Here is a 21440-nt window from a genome sequence, read left to right on the forward strand (position 1 = left end):
GTCTGCTGCTGCTGCCTCTTTCCTCTTCATCTTAATCAAGAAGCTCTCTTTCTTTTTCTTCACTCTGAGCAGTTCTTTTTGAATTAGTAGTGAATAAGCGCATCATAGGTAGTATATTCTCCTGCCTCATCCCCACCTCTTCATTGACGACAAATGACTGATTATTAATACTACTAATTGATGTATGTGTGTGACACAAAGTGTGCGATTAGATAAGTAAGCAGGTGGGTGCGTATCTGATACCCCCACAGCACTTATAGTGGACTGTGACCTCCTCCCCATTGCAGTGGAATTTCAATTATTTTCCTTCTTCCTTCGTGTCAAGTGAGAAAGGTAAGGGTGGTCTTGTACATAAATAATTATTCAGTTGACAATTTCTTAAGTGAAACAAAGAGAAAAGCTGACAAATTGACATGTCATCATTAGTCTCTGCTATGCCGCCTTGTTTTCCTCTTCCCTTCTACTACAATTATTCAGAGTATTAATCATTCGTAGGGGTATATATATATTTAGTTTTCTCGTCATATCTCTTAGGAAAAGCTTATATATATATAGGCTTAACCTCTTGACACATTGCCAAATCAAGGCGAATGTAACAGCTCTTTATAACTTTTTATTATTATTCTTTTTCTTTGAAGAGTGAGTATTTATACTCACACATAATATGATGCGATATACACCATGCTCTCAATTCCATGAGATCCCTGGTTCCTTACATCTGAAGAGTGGAAGATCCATAATACGTCTATATTGGGATGTTTACTTAATATTAAACTCTATTATCTCACTGTTTACTAAAGAATGAAAAAGTACCTAGGTATAAATGCTGACTCAGAGATCGCCCCAAATCATCGCTATATAATATTTGATCCGTGCACATAAAAACAAGCCTAAATTATTTTTCTCAAAGTTGAGTCCGGATTACATTTATATTCTTTGGCGATGAATTAATGTTAAACTACCTAAAGTTCATTCTCATATTGACAGAATTACATGAAAATAGTCTCTCATATATTACATATATTCACCATTCTTTTTTCGTATTTCAACTCATTCCACAAATTTGAATACAAGCCTATAATTGACTCATATATATACAATACCTATTGGCTGTATGTATATTTGATGTTAATAAAATCCTCAATTCTACTCCGAGTCGAAAAGGGACTTATATTTATGTATACATCTCTAACAAATACTCAGAGTTACTCCCAGTCATTCATGAGGTTACACTTTATACTTGGATGTTCTCTCCTCAAGAATAAAATAATAATGGTTGCAGCTTTAGAAAAAAAAATGTTTAGGATTTACATTCCTAATGATAAAATAAGATCGACAGAAGATATTGACATAATTATGCGCATCGATTTACTGTGGGCATGGCCATCCCAAAGGCGGGAGGAAGGTCGCTTAGAAGAATTGAGAGGCTTCTCCCAACGTCAAAAATAACTCTGTCTTTAACGATGTCAACAACTCTTGAATGATCTGAAGCACAGCAGCAACCAGATAATATTTCTTCTCTGATGAAAAGACCTTTACTGTTGACCCCGTCTACAACATGGAAAATGATCGGGTGGTATGCTTTGGTAAGGCTAACAACAGTATCAGAACAGTCACCAAGACCAAACATCTGGCCTCTGGGATGATGTTGGGGGTTGTGGCAACAACTGGAGAAAAAATACCTCCAATTTGGTGTCCTGTCGAATACTGGTTATATGCAGACGACTACTTGATGGCGTTGAAGGAAAATATGATCCTATAGATCCCCAAGACCATGAAAAAGTCCACCAAGCCCACTTACGTATTTCAGTAGGACGGGACTCAAGCCCAAATATGAATCCATTGGATGACTCCATTTGGTGGCAAATTGAGAAGAAGGCCTGCAAAGTCCGCCACACAAATATTGATGCCCTGAAAATCTCTGTGAACCAGCAATAGATGATTAGGAAAATCAGGACTACGTTGCCAATGTATGCAAGGGGTTCTGGAGGCGGTTGAAGGCTGTCATTGAGGCTGATGTTGGCCAGATTAATAATTATTGTGCATTGTTATAGTACAAAATATTAATTAATAAAATTGTCTATGTACACGTCATCCTGATCAATTATGAGTATTTTAATGACTACTTAGAGGCAGGTCTCAGTACTTTTTCCACACCCTGTATGTAGTGTGCTGGGCTCCCTCGAAATAGATTTTTGACACTTTATGTCGTAGGTATATATATATATATGTTTATTTGGGAACCTCTCGTCTACTGGGAATCATCACGAAGAGAAAATACAAAAGAGGGCAAATGGTTTGTTCAACTTACATACAAATACAATTTGTATGTAAGTAATCGATTAGTTTGATAAAATATCAAATTTTGTATATATCTATGACAATGTACATTGTATTTACAAAATTTGTAGTAATAAAATTTTACTTGTCAACAACAATGGATTTTTTTACTGACCTGGAATTAGAAATAAACAAATTCCAAATAAGGAAGAAAATAAATATATATGTATTTATATTGTATACTGAAGGTATTACTCGTCATTACTCGGAGATATTAAGTGTGGAATAAAAAAACAAACTTTACTTTATTAATATATGTTACTCAACGTTTTTCATAACACACTCATACATAATTACTCACCTAAATGTTCTCTCTTCAAGAATGAAAATATAATAATGAAAACAGCTTTTAGAAAGAAAAAAAAACATTGTTCAGGTTACCAACATCAAACAAACTTGTACGCTAAATAATGCGTAGCATTTACTGCCTAAATACAAGGGTCCTTTGACAAGTCCGTGCAAAGTCCAAGAGAGTTTATTAGTTAGAAGCATATCTTGGAAGAACACACACCAACTTTCATCCATGTTGGTCTATGTCTTTCTGTTTGGGATTCGTTTGAATCGAGGAAGTGGAGTGATTTTCAATAAAAAGTACGAAGAATAATTTCGTGTGGTGTTGAAACGTTACTTTATGGCAAGTAAAACACCTCAGAGGAATAAAAATAAGCTTGATAAGCATTATGGGGACGCTGCACCTTCGATTAGAACAGTTTATGAGTGTTCTCAATGTGGCCATATGAGCACAAGTGACGCTGAACGTTCTGGACGCCCTGTTGAGGTTACTTATCCAGAAATCATTGATAAAATCCATGATATGTTAGAAAAAATTTTCATTATACGAAAATCTTTGCATTCCACTGTTTTGACTATATTTTATTTTGGGGGTATAATGGTGAATCCAAGTTTTATCTACAGTAATTAATCGGCGCCGAAACTGTACCAACATATCAAACTTCAATTTTGTCTATTTTCATACAAACAATCCCATCAACTCACTCAAAGGACTGTTATATAAAAACTGCTTGTGCAAAATGGCTGAAACTTTGGTGAGTCACTGTCGACAGATGCTAAATAGATGTAACTAGCTTTTATTTTACGCGTTTTGTCATCTTCGCGTTGAGGTCGGAAACTTTTCAGACCACCCTCGTTTATTATGTGTGTGACTAAGCAAAATATTCATTATTTATTCTTAAAATGTATAAAGAAATACTTGAATTTCACCGTAGTAAGTATTTACAAATATGATCCCAATCTCAAAACTCAAAGACTATTTCCATACAAATGAGTAACGTTTATTCATACACACTAAAATTTGTAGCCTATCAGGAAGAAATGTGAAATCTATTTCAGCTCACAAAACCCTATCAATTAAAAATAATATAAAATATGCCAAAATCTCTTGTCAACCCATTTACATGACAGTCCTTCCTTCAAAAAAACTTTTAGTTAAATACCACAGAGGCATTCATATTGTTATTATTATTGGCCTTTGTCGGATCCATCAATTAAAATTTGCTTGGAATTGAGGTAAATTTCATTTGGTATCCCTGAGGGTGAATTATAAATAAATAAAACATGTCTTTATACATAAAAACTATACAATCCCTCCTTCTGGTATTATAACATATATATAGTTTTTAAAATAGAATTTAAGGGAAAATAAAATCGGGAAGAGTTGTTTGGTGAAATGTATTTCATTTCTCTACATACGTACTACGTGATCCTATAAAAATCACTCGTACAGAGTGATTTATTCTAAGGAACTAGGAATGCCTTGATTGAATTAGACTTCCCTATAAATAGAAAAAGAAAAACGAAACAAAACAAAAATCTATCGATTAATTTACGTACAAAACCTGACTAAATAATTCTCATAAATATTTCACTATCATTAATATCATCATCCCCAGACACACTTTGAAAAAGAAATCCAAGTCGTTGCTTCTTTTAGGGTAGACAAGGGGCAATCCTTTTGGCTTTACTCTCAAATACTCGGGGCTGGTTTAAGAGAGACTTGCCAAATTTTAACACGAGATACTATATATACAATTATATATTAAATAATATTATTATTCAGGGTGTTGTATTACTTTGCCGCAAGGCGGCGCCCTCCCTATCACATTGTTTAAAAACTAATATGAGTCACTAGCGATCATGCCCCATTACTACAAATTGGTTTGACAAACACTCGCCTAATATTAGCAGAATATACCATAATATTGTATAAAGCTATTTAAATATTATATTAGTCAATAGTTTTGTCACGTATTACATTTGAATGCAACTCGTCAAATGTTGCAACGGTCCACGCAGCAAAGATTTGCTACACTAGTTAAACGAGAATGGAGGCGCTCTGTAGAGCGTAAAATGTAGAAGGTGCACCTCGAGCTGGGACAACTTTGAATTTTGCTATGGACTTGCCAAACTTTGGAAAGTTGGAGGTGTGGCCTATATGCGGGGCGTCTGAAGGATTATATTTTGACGTGGGATTGGTTTTTGGCCTTTTTTTGGAAAATTTATCAAAAAATTAAAAAATTTTGGACAAAAAATGGAAATACTATTTTTTGGAAAAATTGCAAAAACCCATAGCTATTTTTGAAATATTAAATTTTTTGGAAAAAAATTTCAAAAATCGATATGATATTCTCAAAAAACTAAATTTCTTGGAATTTTTTTCCAAAAATCCACACTTGTTCCCAAAAAATGTTATTTTTTGGAAAAAAATTCAGATATTTAATTTTTCGGGAAAAAATGACAAAAATCCTTAGCTTTTCACAGAAAATTAAAGGTTTTTGGAATAAAAATTGAAAAATTTAATTTTTAGGAAAGCAAAATTGAAAAATTTAATTTTTAGGAAAACAAAATTGAAAAATTTAATTTTTAGGAAAACAAAATTGAAAAATTTAATTTTTAGGAACACAAAATTGAAAAATTTAATTAAATTTCATATATTAAATTTTTTTTTTAAATCATCAAATAATACATTTTCTAGTAAGTAAAAATTCTTTAATCGGGGGGGGGGGGTCAGACACCCCTGATATGGAACTTAACAAAAACTATCCACTTAAAAGGAATCTAAGTAAGAATATCTCTCTAAGCTGTCAAAAACACTTAAAACTAGTTTGGACACTCGGTAGAGCGCAAAACCTCCTCCTTACCTGGCAAACAAACGTCTCACTGAGTCCCAGAGTTTGAGCAATTGTTATCCCGGCAACATTTTTCAAATATTTGGGACAACAAATTCTTCAATTAATTCCATTTTTTTTTCAACTGTTGCAGATTTAAACAAGCTGTCTAACAAGTCTAAGTGCCTGTGTTTGCCAAAGAGAGCTTGCCAAAGTGACAACTTAGATTTCTTGCGTACCCTCTACATTTAACTAGACCTTTCATAATGTTAAATTTACATATAGGTATATATTAAAAACTAATCAGATATATCTTATAGATAACTGATCAATATTATATGTCAGTGATATTCACTCTTAAAAAACTTTTAGGACTCTACTCTGTCTGAAAAACATGCTTGATGTTAAGTGTAAGTACATAAAATATTTCTAGAAAAATTATAGGACTTGTTATAAAGATTTTCCCATTTTACTGAGCGTAAGAATATCTCAAATTGAACTTGAGTGAGAGAGTATTGAATTTTTATCAAATTAGATCTACTACTGAATCGATGATTCAAGTGGAATAAGTTATTGGGAAAGGAATGAAAAACGGATCCCATTATTACAAAAGTTCCCCACTACCCCCCCACAAATCATGTGCTAACAGATCCCTTGAGCAGTCTATCCTTAGCTATGGTTACAACTACTATTGAGTTTTGGTCTTGAGTTTAATTATAGAAAGGAAAAATCACTCTAGATCGAACCGAACATTCTTTAAAGTTGCAATCATCCAGTGTTGTTGCGACCAGTGACCCCTACAAGGTTCTAATGGCGCCCAAATGGTGAAAATTAGCAAAGCTCCTAGTTATAACCCTCACCCGTCTTCCCTACCCACCAATGTTATAAATGAATGAACATTTCAATGACCAGAGGCAGACACATGCTCACCTTACTTATTTACAATAGCAATTAATTAATTAAGGTCAAGTGGTAAATCATTTAAGTATTTTTGGTTTTTTTTTGCAAGGTTAACAAGGCATCATCATCATCATCATGGTACAACCATAGATTCCTATTACCTATCTCTCTACCAGACATTCTTTTTGTTATTCTTTTAGTCCATCTTCAAAAACTGGTTTTTTTCTCTTCTTCTCTTCTCTTCTTTTTCTTTATTTTGCTGAAACTTTTACCAAATTTTATTAGTTTTTATTTATTTACTTAAAAATGTGGTTTATGGGCTACAACATAAAAAAAGTAAAGGAGACGAGCGTTTGAAGGACGCTCCTGTTTATATTGAAGAGGGACCTCACTAGCCAAGCTAATTAATCCCATGGCTTCTTCACAATATGTACCTATGTATATATGTTTCGTCATATTTACATCTTGTAGTATCTATTTAGACCTCATGTTGAGAGACGGAAATTTTTATTATTGTGGAACTATTTTTCGTGTCCATTTAAAAAGAGCTCCTCCCCCCCTTAAAAAAGGTTCTTTAAAAAAAAAAAATGATTCCCGCTGAAAGGGAAATTGTAAAGGATCATATACACATCAAATACTTGTTGTGTACATGTAAAAGTCTTGTACAGGTTGCGATTTCTACGTCGCATATCCTCATATTCAATAGGATATAAGCAAAATAAAAAAAAACAACGTAATATCCCCAAGATGACGTAGATGTACTTTATGTCGTAATAAACAAATACGTATACAAGCTAACGCTTATACCCCATTAAGAATACCAGTCGTTTTAATAACATTATGACCTATATTAATTGATCATTTTTAAAGAATATGTTCAATTAAACTATCCGAAAAAAAGAAGTTTTGTCGAGGCATAATCCCATAATTTTGAATCTTCGTTTTTTTTCTTAGAAAATAAAAAGCCGGGTGCTTTTTGTAATGTCCATTAATATTTGAAGGATCTTTTTAGTTAAAAAAAATATAATAATATTAAGTGATTTATCTGCAGATCTAATAGCATTTTGATTTACTAAAATTACAGGAAGTTCGAATAAATATAAGTGACCTATCTCTGCGTACTTGGACTTTATAAAATGCAACACCGGAGATGTATTTTAATCCCAATATACCTAGTTCGAATATGTATACAGCAACGTTCGATTCTTCGTAAAATCGGAGTCCATAAATGAACTACTCGAGTTCAGACGGGATTACTATGATGTATTTACAGCGCCCTCAATGTCACAGAATATCAACCATTCTTTTAATAGTTTTGACGCTAAAAGTGACAAATCCCCCTTTTGACTTATGGATGATTTAATAGAGTTTTAATGCTTGAATTATCTCCATTTCAAATGCCTTGATTGTATGTAACTTATACAATCTTCTATCTTTTACAGGTCTTTGAAATAAATTGTGTGGGGTGAAAGATACTCTAACTAAGAAAGGAGGGTTGAAATAATAATTTGCATAAAAACATTTATACCAAATATCTTCACTCATTCACACATCCTCGATGGAAAAATGACTAGGGATACGACTTTTGTAGAGCACCAGGAGAATAAAACGATTGCCTTTCTCTACAAAAATTGCATCCCTAACAAAAGAACTTAAACTACTTTAAACCCATCATAATTCAAAGTGATGATTTTTCCCTCCAATGATAAGTTTGTCGTCTCTGCCAATCACACACCGCCCTAACTCGTTAATAGATCTTGTACAATCTTCTTAGACAACTTACCCTGATACGCAATATATGTAGCCCGTCAATACAAAAGCAAGCTATAACAATTTTTCTCGTAATTTCTATCAGTAAATTATTCTTGTTGGACCTTATATTGAGAAAAGGAATGTGAATCTTGAAGATGATGTTTGATGCTCACACTACCTTTGGAGGGGTGTGCAAATGGCCTTGAATTCACTAAATCTGATCTTTAAAATGAAGGAATGCAGAATTGATAGGTTTTATTCATAAATGGGCCTAGATATATATATACTTTTTAATATAAATAAAGATTTTAAACTATAATTAAAACACTTCTTCTCAATCCTTCCAGAATAATTTGAATTATAAGCCTATAATTGACTGCAATATGTTCAAATATGCTCTTTGTATATGAACTAAAAAAATAATTAGGGATTTTTGACATTTTTTTAATATTTATTTATTTTTTAAACAAAGGAAGGGAAAAAATTAAGAGACTCTCGAAACCTTTCCTGTCACGCCATCCTCAAATTTATTTTCTAGTATATATGTTCTACTAGTAACTATAATATATAATGTTTTTTTTTTTTTGTTATATTAAAAGTAGGTAACTTGTGCATAGACATAAAAAACTCATATAAATCTGCATATTTTATAGTCTAAATCAAGAATTACTTCTTCAGCAATGTCTTGAGTCGTCTTGGATTGTCTGGGAATTGCATTTAACATTCTATGGTTGGTCTATATGTAATGCAATTTTGAGAAACTAGAGGCCTTCAGACATGATTCAAATGACTTGTCTAATAAATCTCTTGATTTGATCCGTTGCCTACATTTTATTCTTAGCTGCTCCTCTTAATATTATTTTCATGCTAAGGTATGTAGCGTATTTTGTATATTCCTGATATTTTTTGTTGTGTTTGTTTTCTTAGTGAGTGACCCCGTTGTCAGTGAGATTATTATTATTATTGGAATTGAAGGGGTCCTGTCAAATCCGAAAGCGTCATATGGACATCGTTGCAAATATTACCCAAAAAATAAAATAAAAACTAATGATATTTTTTTATAATATTTTTCCGGTACTAACTAAAAAATACTTGACATTCCATGGGTACTCAGATACTATTATTGATCCTGAACAAGAAAGGACCAAGGCTATTAAATTAGTAAAACTTAGTGAGACTACGTGATTCATATTTTTACAAATATATTTGTCATGTTGACAACTTTTTTGTCCGCTAGAGGCATCGACTGTACTAGAATATTACTCTATAAATGATACTTTAAAAAAAAAATGGAACGTTTATTGTGAAAAAATGGTTACAAATTTAATTTTCAAAGTATGCACCTTCGCTAGCCACACATTTCCCCCATTTTTCAGGCAGTTTATAGATGCCTTTCCAAAAGAAATGTGTGTCTTTGACTGCAAACCAGTCATCGATCCATTTTTTGGCTTCAGCGTGATAATCGAAGCGTAAATCATATGAGTGCTTACCCCATCGATGCAAACAAGTGATAAACTGAAGACGCACCGTATGGTGAGGAAACCGCATGAGGAAGAGGTTCCCAGTTGTACGATTCAACCACCTGAAGCACTGTGCTCTGCTTAGAGCATGTCCACCATAAGCTTCCACAAGTATTTGATGGGCTTGAGAAGCATTTTTCTTCAATTGGTAACAGACAATCAATGATGCCCGCACATTGTAGTTTGTAGGCACAAAATTAAACATTTTTACGAGCGAAAAAAGGTCGTTGTTGAATCAAACTATACAAATAATGAATTAAATATTGTTGACAATTGTTTTAATAAGCATTTTTGGGGCAGTTTATAATGTCTAACCGGCGACATCTAAGGACCAATAGCCGAGAGTCTCATTTCATAGGCGCATACCTAGTAGGATTTTTTGTACCTTCCAAAGCATGTAATATAATTATTTAATTAAACATAATTATAAAGTGTATAATGTCGTAGATAATGGATATTAAGAGAGTTATAAGTTATGGGTCCGTTTTGGATTTGTAGTAGAATTGAGGATCGAATCCCTACCTATATTATTGCTGTATACATATGGGAGTTTGTGTTTTTATTCTTCAACTAATAGCTGCTCGCAGCTAATTTAATGAGACATCTTGACATCTAGGCTGCTCTCCTTCAAAAGATTCTTCTAATTAGTAGGGGTACCACGTCAACTTTGGTTTTTATAAACATATTTTTTACAACTATATCTATAAATCTCTTTGCAAGGGATTCCTCAACCTTTTTATTACTCTGGCAATCCTAATCGTAACTTTTTTTAGGATATTCAAAGTTTTTATTTATTATGATACTCGTGTGAAGACGCTATCTTAAATATAGCAAATTAAAAATATTTTGTTTATATTTAGTTTGTATATGTTAAAATTCTAATCTAAAACGATCTACTATAAACTATAAATACATAATAATATGTACATTTGAATTGTAAAACCTCCTTGTATACAACATTTTTTGTTGTATTCTGTCCATTTGATGTAAGTATAATCAAGCCTGCACCCCCCTTTTGACACTCTCGAATATGCAACATATAATTGAGCATGTGAAAATACGTAAATATATAGCAACTTTCCCAATGTTTGACCTTGTGATTTATTTATTGCCATTACCATGGCTAACTTGCCTTGTTCTTTTTTCAACCGTAATAAAGATTGAAGATACATATGTACTCGCTAATCCTCTTCCTGGTAGTCAATACCCGTTCTCCCTTCTTCCGTTTGCATTTTCGTTTATTTTTTATTTTTTTGCAATTAGCAATTAGCAAAAAAATGGGGGGGGGTATGGGGGGGTGGTTCCAAAAATTCGTTTTTTTGGACTTAAATATTTTGATTTGCATTTTCAAATTGACAGCCCATATCTTAAAAAACTTTGAGGCACGGTGAATTAATATGTTTTATGAAAAATATCAACTTATTAGCGAAAAAACAAACTTTACCTCCAGAGTCCAGGAATCTGGTTGGATCATATTAAAACATAGCCCTATGTACGTAATTTAGCAACTTTTATTTTATGTCTAAAGTCCATTTTTGAAGTTTGTATCATTGTTTTTCCTAGCAGAACGAACATAAACCAGACACACACATAAATGATTTTAATACTATGTTTGATTTAATACCTTTATTTAGATAGCAAAGAATATATAAGAATTTTCTTATTTTTTGCTGAATATGCATTTGAAGAAATATAATTGAACATTCTAATTTAAAATTTGTTTAACAGATTAAGGGTTACAATCATACACACATTCAAAAAAACTAATTGAATAAAGCATTTGCATCTAAACAACAAAATATACATAAAAATACTAACTGAATAAAAACAATAAAATAAAACAATAGAACATATATCAATTTTAATATCAATTCCCGTCAACAGAGAAATAAATAATTCACAGACAAGCCACTAGAATACAAACGAGCAAAAATTGTATTTAGACTAACAACTAGCTTATTCCTTCAAATTCTTTCTAAAAAAGTTTTAGCATTTTCCACAATGTGCAAAAATGTCTAGATGAGTTTGAAGGAGGATATCTAATAATATCTGAGGCCCACTCTCAAGCACTGTTGATCGTCTTAGGAATCTTCAATTTTCTTTAATGAGCATATATTTTGATAAAGTGACGTCATTTGTCTTATAATAAAAAAAGTGAAATCTTGTGTTGGAAAAGGATATTATTAGTACAAGGAATCTACTCAAGTCATAGATATATTTCCTCTATGACTCGAGATAACAGACGCGTTTTGCCACCTTGTTTTTTAGCATTAGAAAAAACAAAACCCCCTGGCAAAACATAAACTTTTATTCAGTTTGAATGCAACAAATCCCAAGTAATTAATTAGCCAAAGATTATTAATATTTTTATTCTTTTTTTGGGGGTTGATAAATTGTTTTTTTTTTTTTTACTTTTTAATTAAAACACTATGATTTATATAATATTATAAATACGTACATAAAGGCTTGCACACAAATTGGGCATCTTGTGTTGAGTGTACTTGGTACACAAATATATTCATTTGATTACTGCTTATTGTTTTGTTGAAGTTATAATACAAATTGGTTTAAAGAAAATAGCTTAGCTCTCAAGGAGATTGATCTATTTATAAACATACTTTCTAATTGGAGTACTCTTGTAGATTAATAGGAAAAATTATTTGTTATATAGTTTTATAAATAACGTCAATATAAGCAAAATTGAAATATTCTCCAATTACAAACTCTCTAGAACTTTATAATAAGTGATGTATCGAGTATTTGAAACGGTGGTGAGTAAACCTGGGGGGTTCGCACGGGGTGGGCTGGAGGGGATATAGCCTCCCCAAATGAATGAATTTTTGCTTTTTTCAAGAAAAATTTATTATTTGATTTTTTTTTTAAATTTAACATTTGAAATTTAATTTTTCAAATTTTTTTCCAAAAATTGTTTATTTTTTTTGAAAAAAGCTATGGATTTTTGAAATTTTTTTCAAAAAATTTAATTTTTTGTGGATAACTATAGATATTTTGAAATATTTTTCCAAAAAATTAATATTTGAAATTTTTTTCCAAAAAATTAATGTTTGAATAATAGATTTTAGAAATATTTTTCAAAAAAAATTTTTTTTCGAAAATGATTTACTTTTTGTGAATAAATATAGTTATTTTGAAATATTTTCCGAAACTTTAATATTTGAAATTTAAAATTTTTCAAAAAAAATTGTTTTTTCAAAGAAAATTGTTTTTGGCTGGATAACTGTGGGTTTTTGAAATTTTTATCGAAAAAATATACTATTTGAGATTTTTTTCAGAAACTTAATGTTTAAAAGATTTGTAAATAACTGTAGATTTTTGCAAAAAAATTCAAAAATTGAATTAAATACATATATTAAATTTTTCAAAAATCCAGTTATTCACAAAAATTAAATTTTTTCCAAAAAATGTAATATTTAAAATTTTTTTTTGTGAATTTTTTGAAAAAATGTAATATTTGAATTTTTTTTCCAAAAATTTTATATTTTTATCTAATTTAATTTTTGAAATTTTTTTCCAAAAGAATTTAATTTTAGATATACCATAAATCTTAAGTTTTTTTTGGTATGGAAAAAGAAAAAAAATCCCGAAAATTGACATGATCAGTGGTCACCCTGACAATTTGAAGAACGTTTGTGAGTGAACAGCTCAGCTGTTATTACCTTTCATTAGCTCAGTCCCACTCCGTACGAAGCATACCATAGGAAATAATTACTCCGTTTTCGATTCCCAATACGTAGGTTTTTGCTGTTTATATATCTAGTCTAATAATGCAAAAATCAAAGAAACAGTTACTAGCGAAATTGGCTTTATTGCTTTTCAAAATATTCTGCATAAAGATCAATACACTTTTGCATACGTTTGAGCCAGTTTTCAAAGCATTTTTTCCATTCTGATTGAGGTAACTCCAAAACATGGGGTTTGAATGCATCAGTGGCTTCTTCCTGCGATGAAATACACGGACCAAGTAATTTATTTTGATGTATACGAATAGAAATAAGTCATTGATTACTAAATCAGGGATATACGGTGGATGACTCATCATTTTGATGTTTTGACTAGCCAAAATGCCGAAATTTGAGCCCTTGCATTGTCGTGATGAAGAATTATTTGCCTTTTCTTCTGAAGACTTGAGGTAGAAAAATGGTCGTGTACCATTTTGAACTGACTGTTCCACGTTTCTCTAATACCACTGAAGCTAGTTTACCTATTAAACAGAAAAAACAAGCAACCATTTGCTTTTTTTTTGTCATGCTGATCCCCAAATATGCCTTGATATCCCAGTAAGTCACATGACGATCTTGTTTTAGTTCCTTATGCACAGCATCGATGTATTCTGGCATAATAACAGATGTTGGACGAACTTGGATGGTAGGATGGTACATTATTGCCGTATAAAGAGTTATGTTCTTCGATGCACGATAAGCTACGTCAAAAGTTATGCAAAATGATTGCACGAAAGTGTTGACGAGTTAATTCGATTTTTTTTTTGAATGGAAGAAATATTTTAAATCATTATAAAATACTCAAATCAAGTCTAAATAACAAAACTTTATTATAAAGTTGATACATGTAAATACAACTGGATATAACAGATGGAGCTTACCTCGCATAGTTTCTTTGAGGCCAGAAATATAAGTAGGAACCTTCATAAATCCCCAATATTACACTTCATCTCTCATAAATATACACACTAATGTATCAAATTACTACTTGAAAGTTCCTTTCTCATTGTAATAGCTTAAGAAAATATAATATAACCCTCTTCAGATTTCCAACAAGAAGAAAACTTGTACGCTACAAAATGCATCGGATTGACAACCATACCTATCAACCGATACGTCCAAAATAGAGGAACCAAAAACAGAGATAGTTCCTTCCAAAAATTGCCAACATCAAAATTGATATTACATGTAAAGTCCAGCATTAATTATGTTATTGATGCACAAAAGTTGATTATTGTTGTAAGACATGAAAAAATATATCAGATATTTTATCACTTCTACAAGTTCAAAAAGGGGGACTTTACCCCCCAAAAAAAAAAAAAATTATCTTCCTACCTACCTACTAAAATAATGTAGAATCATACCTACATTGTTATTTATGAAGGTCCTGAGGATATATTATGTACACAACCGCCTCACTCGCTCAATAATACAATCTAAATTAAAGAAAAAAAGATTCTGATCAAAAGAAGTCACAATTTATTGGCCAAAAAATATGGTAATTTCTCAGAAAAGTTTTATATTTATTTATTTTTGAAAAGAAAAATAAATAATTTATAATATATAAATTTTTTATTATTTTGAAATTGTCTGATCGTGAAGTATTTGTGTAAAAAAAAAATATTATTATTATTATTATTTTTTTGTAGCTGCAAAATTATCCTTACTGAAATTTCCTTAAATAATAATAATCCTTTTTCGTGTAGAGGTGAGTATCAAAATATATATTTGGTTTACAATTAGATGTTTTTTGGTTTCATGAAGAGAGATTTCTAGCTCATACACAAATCTGAGGAGATCATAATTAAAATATAAAAAAAGAAAAAAGATACTTAAATTATCACGGACCATTTTTTATTAAAAAAAATAATAATAAAAAAAGGATTTGCTTAGATTTGATTTTTTTTTTTGAAGGTCGAACCCATAGTTACTATTGTTCATCTCTCAATATTTTGTTATTACATAAATGAATATACAAATTTAGTTTTTTTAATTATCCATGAGGGGGGATTCCAAGGAAAATAATCTTCCCTGATGTCAAAGGTTTAAGCAATTTAGATATATATATATAAATATAAATCTAAGTTAAATATTCTTCGGCCGAGCCTATATACAAATATATTCTAATCTTACAACTATATATATAAAACTAAAATATAACATACTAATTTATTTTATGTAAAAATTTGGTTATAATAGGTAATTTTGTATGAATTTTACTAAGCAGCATCTAAAAGATGATCTTATTTTTTGATGAAATGAGTGTTAAATATTTTGACAATATAATTTTTATTACTTTATAATACATTTTGACCCAATGGACTTGTATTTGCAAACCATGAGTCATATTTAATTTTATAATGAAGATTGTTTTTCAATCACGTAAGTAATGTAGTAATTGCTTCAGATTGGGGCACTCATTGACCATTTGTGAAGGCTCTAAGGTCTCCATAAAAGAATACAAAGGGGGCCTCTAATAATTTGGCCATACACCGTAAAAAAAACCTACAAACTGATTTGAAAGCTGTAGCGTCCAAAGTTGATGAAGGTGATACTGCGTCTATTAAGAGTTCAATCATCTCGGGTGGCATGAAAAGCAACGCAAGTGGAGTCAGTGTAGAATATTTAGAGGATGGTCCTCTTCTGAACGTCCATAATAGTAAAGGCTCTGACGGATGCGTGTCGAAGAAATTATCAATGTTATCTAGAAAATAATTAATATCATATAAAAGACAGAGATCTCCTACCTCTGAAAAAGGGAATATATAGGAAAATGTCATTGGTGGAACGCCGCTTGAAGAAGGAAGATCATCGCCAGAAAAAAACCCCGATCCCCTTGGTGCCCAAAATTCGGAGACTAAACCACGTACGGTGACTGAGACCTTAATGCCTCCACAGGTGGAAAGCCAAACTAAAAAGAGAAAAGGGAGACCTGCAACACATTTATGATCAAATTATAATTGCAAGTTTTTTGTTTGTTTTTTAAATACAACAATGGCAACTTTAAAAAAAAGAAAAAAAAGGTTGTTTTTCAAACTTTATTAAAAACTAGTTTGTGAAGGCAGTGAGAATAAAATTAAGTTAATTAAAGCTCCCATCCCCCCTCCCCCCCAAAAAAATAAATTATGGAAATTAAAAAAAAAATCAAAAAGGATTTTTAATTTTTCAATTTTTTTTAAAATTTAATATTGCAATTTTTTTTTAAATATAATAATTCTATTTTTTTTTTTTTTTTTTTTTTTTTTTTGTGATTTGTGAACAGCTTTGGATTTTAAAAACAACAACAAAATTCACAGAAATTTAACTTTTTGTGATTTGCTGTAAATTTTTGCAATTTCTATTGGAGAAATTTAATATTTAAAGTTTGTTTTCAAATTTTTTTATTATTTAAAATTTAATTTTTGGAATTTGTTTCTGTAAAATTTAATTTTTCAATTTTAAAAAAATCTAACATTGCAATTTTTTTTTAAATATAATAATTCTATTTTTTTTTTAACTGATTGTTTTTGTGAACAGCTTTGGATTAAAAAAAAAAACCAAGAAATTTAACTTTTTGTGAATTGCTGTAGATTTTTGGAATTTTTATATGAGAAATTTAATATTTAAAGTTTGTTTTCAAAAAAAAAAAATTACTTTTTTTTTGAAATTTAAGAAATTTAATTTTAATTTTTTTTTTTTCGTAAAATTTAATTTTTTTTTTTTCCTAAGAATTTAATTTTTTTGTACAACTGTGGATTTTTGAAATTTTTTATCAAAAAATTTAATATTTGAATTTCCTTTTAATGGCTATGAATTTTTGAAATTTAAAGTATATAATCATGCAGACGCCCCTGCTTCCTCAGACTCAATGAAGGCATCTACCTTCTTCTTGAAGGCCAAAAAACCTTACGGATGTAGTCTTCAAATAAGTCAGCCAATACGGTCTTGATTGTGCACTCCAAAGATCTCATATATCCCTTAGACTTGTTTTAGATAGCTCCCTCGACATATGCATAGATGGAATAATCTGATAGCTGAGAGACCACATCTTCTTGGACACATTCAAAAGAAGCTTGAATCCAGACAACCTTTGTGACCGTTGTAAAGAGATGTTTCTTCCTCTTTATTCTTGAAACTATTCTTATGCATGAAGGATACTTAAAGTTGTTCTAAACTAATTATACTGATAAACTAAGAAACTTAAAAACGTCAACAACAAAGTATACTGCGTATTTTGTTGTCAGCTGGGGATGTTTCTTCTTCTCTTCTCCTAATCAGTGATCGAAATGCTCACAGATTAAATCATTGGCGTCACTAGTCTTTTTTTTTTTCGGGGGGGTTCTGAAGCCCCCACCCCAATTTTTTATCATATATATATATAATAAACAACTTATTGTATTACGGTGTTGATAATTTTTGGGGCTAAGCCCGCAAATGATGAAGGACAGCAACCCTCCTGGGTTGAATTATAAACAAACAATTCCCAAAAAAACATTGTATAAACCCGCCATAGGTGTGAAAAATTGGTTAATTACTCAACGGATTTTGTGACATTTTATCTGTTTTTTTTTTTTGGGGGAGCGGAGGGTTGCGTTAGTTAGTAAAGGTAAAAACGTATTCAAGGACAGATCCAAGTCATGTATGACATAGAGCTGTACAAAAACTCAATTTCCAGTCATTCCCAATCACCATGAGGTCTGCGAGAATTCTCTTCTAAATAATATATGTAATAAAGAAATATATAAAGTTTAATTTAATTCATTCAACATTCGATGAGGAAGGCTGGTCGGTTCAGCTAGCTAGTACATAGTATAAATAATTATTATAAAGGTACCTAAGCAAAATATTCTTTTGCCTGCCGAACCTACATAGGTATTTTTTACCTAAAAAAAAATACGAATTTACATAATAGGTAGAGATGGATATTTAAAATCTAAGAATGAGTAAGTAAGGAAGGTAGGAAGACAAGGTCAGAGTAGAAGAAGACATTCTTGGTAAGATACCAAAAAGAAAATTTGGTATCTTAATTATCTATTTCGCCTCTTGTTGTTTTTTTTTTTTTTAATATTTATTTATGAAGAGGGGGGCGGAGGGTTAAAATATTAGTAACAATACTTATAGGTAGTTATTACCTCAATAGGTAAGTAGATTTAAACCAAATATATGCGTATATAGATATATAATAATAAATATGATGGTTCATAAATGGTAAATGAGTGGTGAATTACCTTTGTTTCCCGATTTTTTAAAGTACTTCTTCTTCTTACATTTTGACATTTGATGAAACATAAATTCATAAAATATAAATAAGATATGTTATTAGTCTCATTTAAGAAAATGTTTTATTATTTTTGCTAGGAATAATCATCATGCTATAGGCTAGCCTCATATGCTTGTACAATATACTTCTACATATTACTTGTGAATTATCTTTTTTAAAATCCAAGTAATCATTATGATTATTCGTGGTAATTCATATAACTTTATCAAAATTTATAATATTGCGAAAATTTTACCCATGTACATATGTATGTGGGGCTGTATATTGTACATATTTTTAGTAAGTTTATATAATAATAGATGTGATGATGATAAGACAAGTTATATGACATCATATTATGTATGTTACTACTAAGGGAGACGTGCTAAATTGTCAAGATGTTCAAAAATCAATCAGTGCAATTTATGTTATATTTGGAGAAGAGAATAAAACACTTGAAGGATAAATGTAAAATCCTGGGCCTCAAGGCAATTTAAATTCAACCACCCCTGCTTCCCTGAGCATCAAGGACCCCATTTAATGATCTATAATCCACCCCAGCCCACGAGTTGTGCAAATGAACAGCTTGGCTCTTTTGGAGCCAAGCAGTCCTGCCCAACCCGAGGCCCAGGGTGGATTATGGGCTATTAGAAGGTGTCCTTGATGCTCAGATATGCTTGGATACCAGAAGTTCACCTGCACAACCTTTGGGCCAGGAGTATTATGGCACAAGTGTCCTATTGTTCAAATTTAATATAAATCACAATCAAATTGTACATGATAATTTTGTCTTGCAATAATATCACTCACAATAATTTTGTCTCACAATCAAAATGTGCAGGATGATAATACCACAGCCCTTTTGTCTGCAACTTTTTACTGCAATCATTTTACTGTGGACCATCAAATATATGTAGGTAGGTTGCGTTTAAATTTGGTCACTCTAAGTCAAATCCGTTTGAAGTAACTGTGGCCAGTTTGTTATCCATAGTAGAAGAGGTCTGAAGAGGATTATAAGAGTGAATTTCTTTCATCTATAATATAAATCTTTTTATATCTTAATCTAATAGTCTGTTATTTAATAATTTAACATAACGAAAGGACTAATAACTTATTCAACAAAGCATATTTTTTAGTCTAACATTTTTAATTTTTAACGAAAATTCCATTTTTTTGTAAACACTCAAATAATATGATGTCTATATTCCTACGTTGTGTACTTTTTTGGCGTGTCTCAGGCTCTAGGTAATTGAGCCAAACAGAAAAGTCTACCCTAGAACTAAACGCTCTACCTGGACTTCAAATTGAACAAAATCCAAGGGAGAGAAGATGTCGCAGAACAATAAAAAAATTACAACACTGCAATAATTTAACATTGTTGTCCAAGCATAATGATGTAGAAATAAGCAAAAAGGTACAAATATTTATTATAATAGCTACATCCAATAAACCAGTGGTTCTAAAACTTTTGCAACACCTGAGAAAATATGAAGATCTTCATTTAGGTACCAACTAAAGGACTCGGTTGAGACCCATTTTCCCCTGTTTCGTCAAAAGCGATTTTTCTGGACTAATATTTAGGTCGTGACCGTAGGCTGAAATTTAATTGTTATCCAATCGCGCACCATTTTTTTTGGTCTCAATCTTTAAACCAATTTTAACTCTTGGCTTCCCAAGTTGTATAAATTTGATAGGTGCAACACAATGAGCTCCATATTACGTTAAGGGCACTAGGAAAAATGCCTTGGGGAAAATTACCCTTGGAAGATTGCCAGTGAAGAAAGTTGGCAGTTAGGAAAATTGCCGGAATTTTGTTCAAACTTCATTGATGAATAATAACCCATTATAAATTCGCTTAGTATACAAATATCTAAACATATTTGTTTGTTCCATCTCCCAAAGGAGAACCTTTAAGTGTGAGTAATATTATTGCAATACAATTTCCATGCAATTTTTCAAACTCAATCCAATCTTCGAAGAAATAGATTCGAGAGGATTGGTAAGGAGGGAGGGGGGAATAAATTGCATATGGCCTCTTAAAATATGATTGAATACCTGGGATTGGCCAAGGGTGGATTCCTATAAATCCCCGCCAATTCATCCAATACATCCAAGGAACCCCTCTAATACCCCAAAAATAGTTCCAAGCACTCGGGTTGAGTGGGTTACTTCAGGGTACCCCCTGTATTCTTAAAAAACACTGCTAATTCATACAATACTTCCAAGGAACCCCTCTAATACCAAAAAGGAGTTTAAGCCCTGGGTTTGAAAATTGGAAACCGCATTTTTTCCTCCGTTTTAACGCTTTTTAACTCTTTTTTCATGTGGATGCTACGTTACATACAAATAATATTATATGAATTACTTCTATAATGCAATAATATTACTCAGACTTGAAGGTACTCCCTTGGGGGAATCAACAAACAAATATGTTCACATACTTGTCATAAATAATATTAAGCAAATTTATAATGTGTTATTATTCATCATTAAATTTGAACAAAATACGGGCAATTATCCTAACGGGCAATTTTCCTCCATGGCAATTTTCTCCAGGATAATCTTTCATTAGCAATTTTCACCAGAGCAGTTAATGTGCAAATGTTTACAATTTTGACACATATATGAAGTCATCAATAATTTATTTACGGACTGGGGATCCAATACATGCTGTAGAATTTAAATACAATTTTATTACCATTACTTTTAATACTAAGGTATCATTATGCAAGCAAACGACAGCTGAAACAAAAATAAACAAGTTTTTTTTTATATCACATGTCTCTAAGCAATGAATTCTTAGTTATTCATAGCTCTCACGTCT

At 31.2% G+C, this 21440-nt stretch overlaps 1 protein-coding gene across 5 annotated transcripts in view; it reads left to right on the forward strand.

The window, feature by feature from the left end:
• LOC121118205 (nuclear receptor subfamily 4 group A member 1) overlaps positions 1 to 21440 on the forward strand; it is a 120871-nt gene continuing 99431 nt past the window's right edge. For 3 of the 5 annotated variants that reach the window (XM_040712759.2, XM_071888942.1, XM_040712756.2), the window contains exon 1: positions 71 to 333. The gene's annotated coding sequence lies outside the window, so the exon portion shown is untranslated. Of the gene's footprint in view, positions 334 to 21440 lie in introns of all 5 variants that reach the window. The other 2 variants (XM_071888939.1, XM_071888936.1) reach the window with 2 other exon arrangements.

The sequence above is a fragment of the Lepeophtheirus salmonis genome, chromosome 5 (genome assembly GCF_016086655.4).
Source record: "Lepeophtheirus salmonis chromosome 5, UVic_Lsal_1.4, whole genome shotgun sequence".
Lineage (NCBI taxonomy): Eukaryota > Metazoa > Arthropoda > Copepoda > Siphonostomatoida > Caligidae > Lepeophtheirus > Lepeophtheirus salmonis.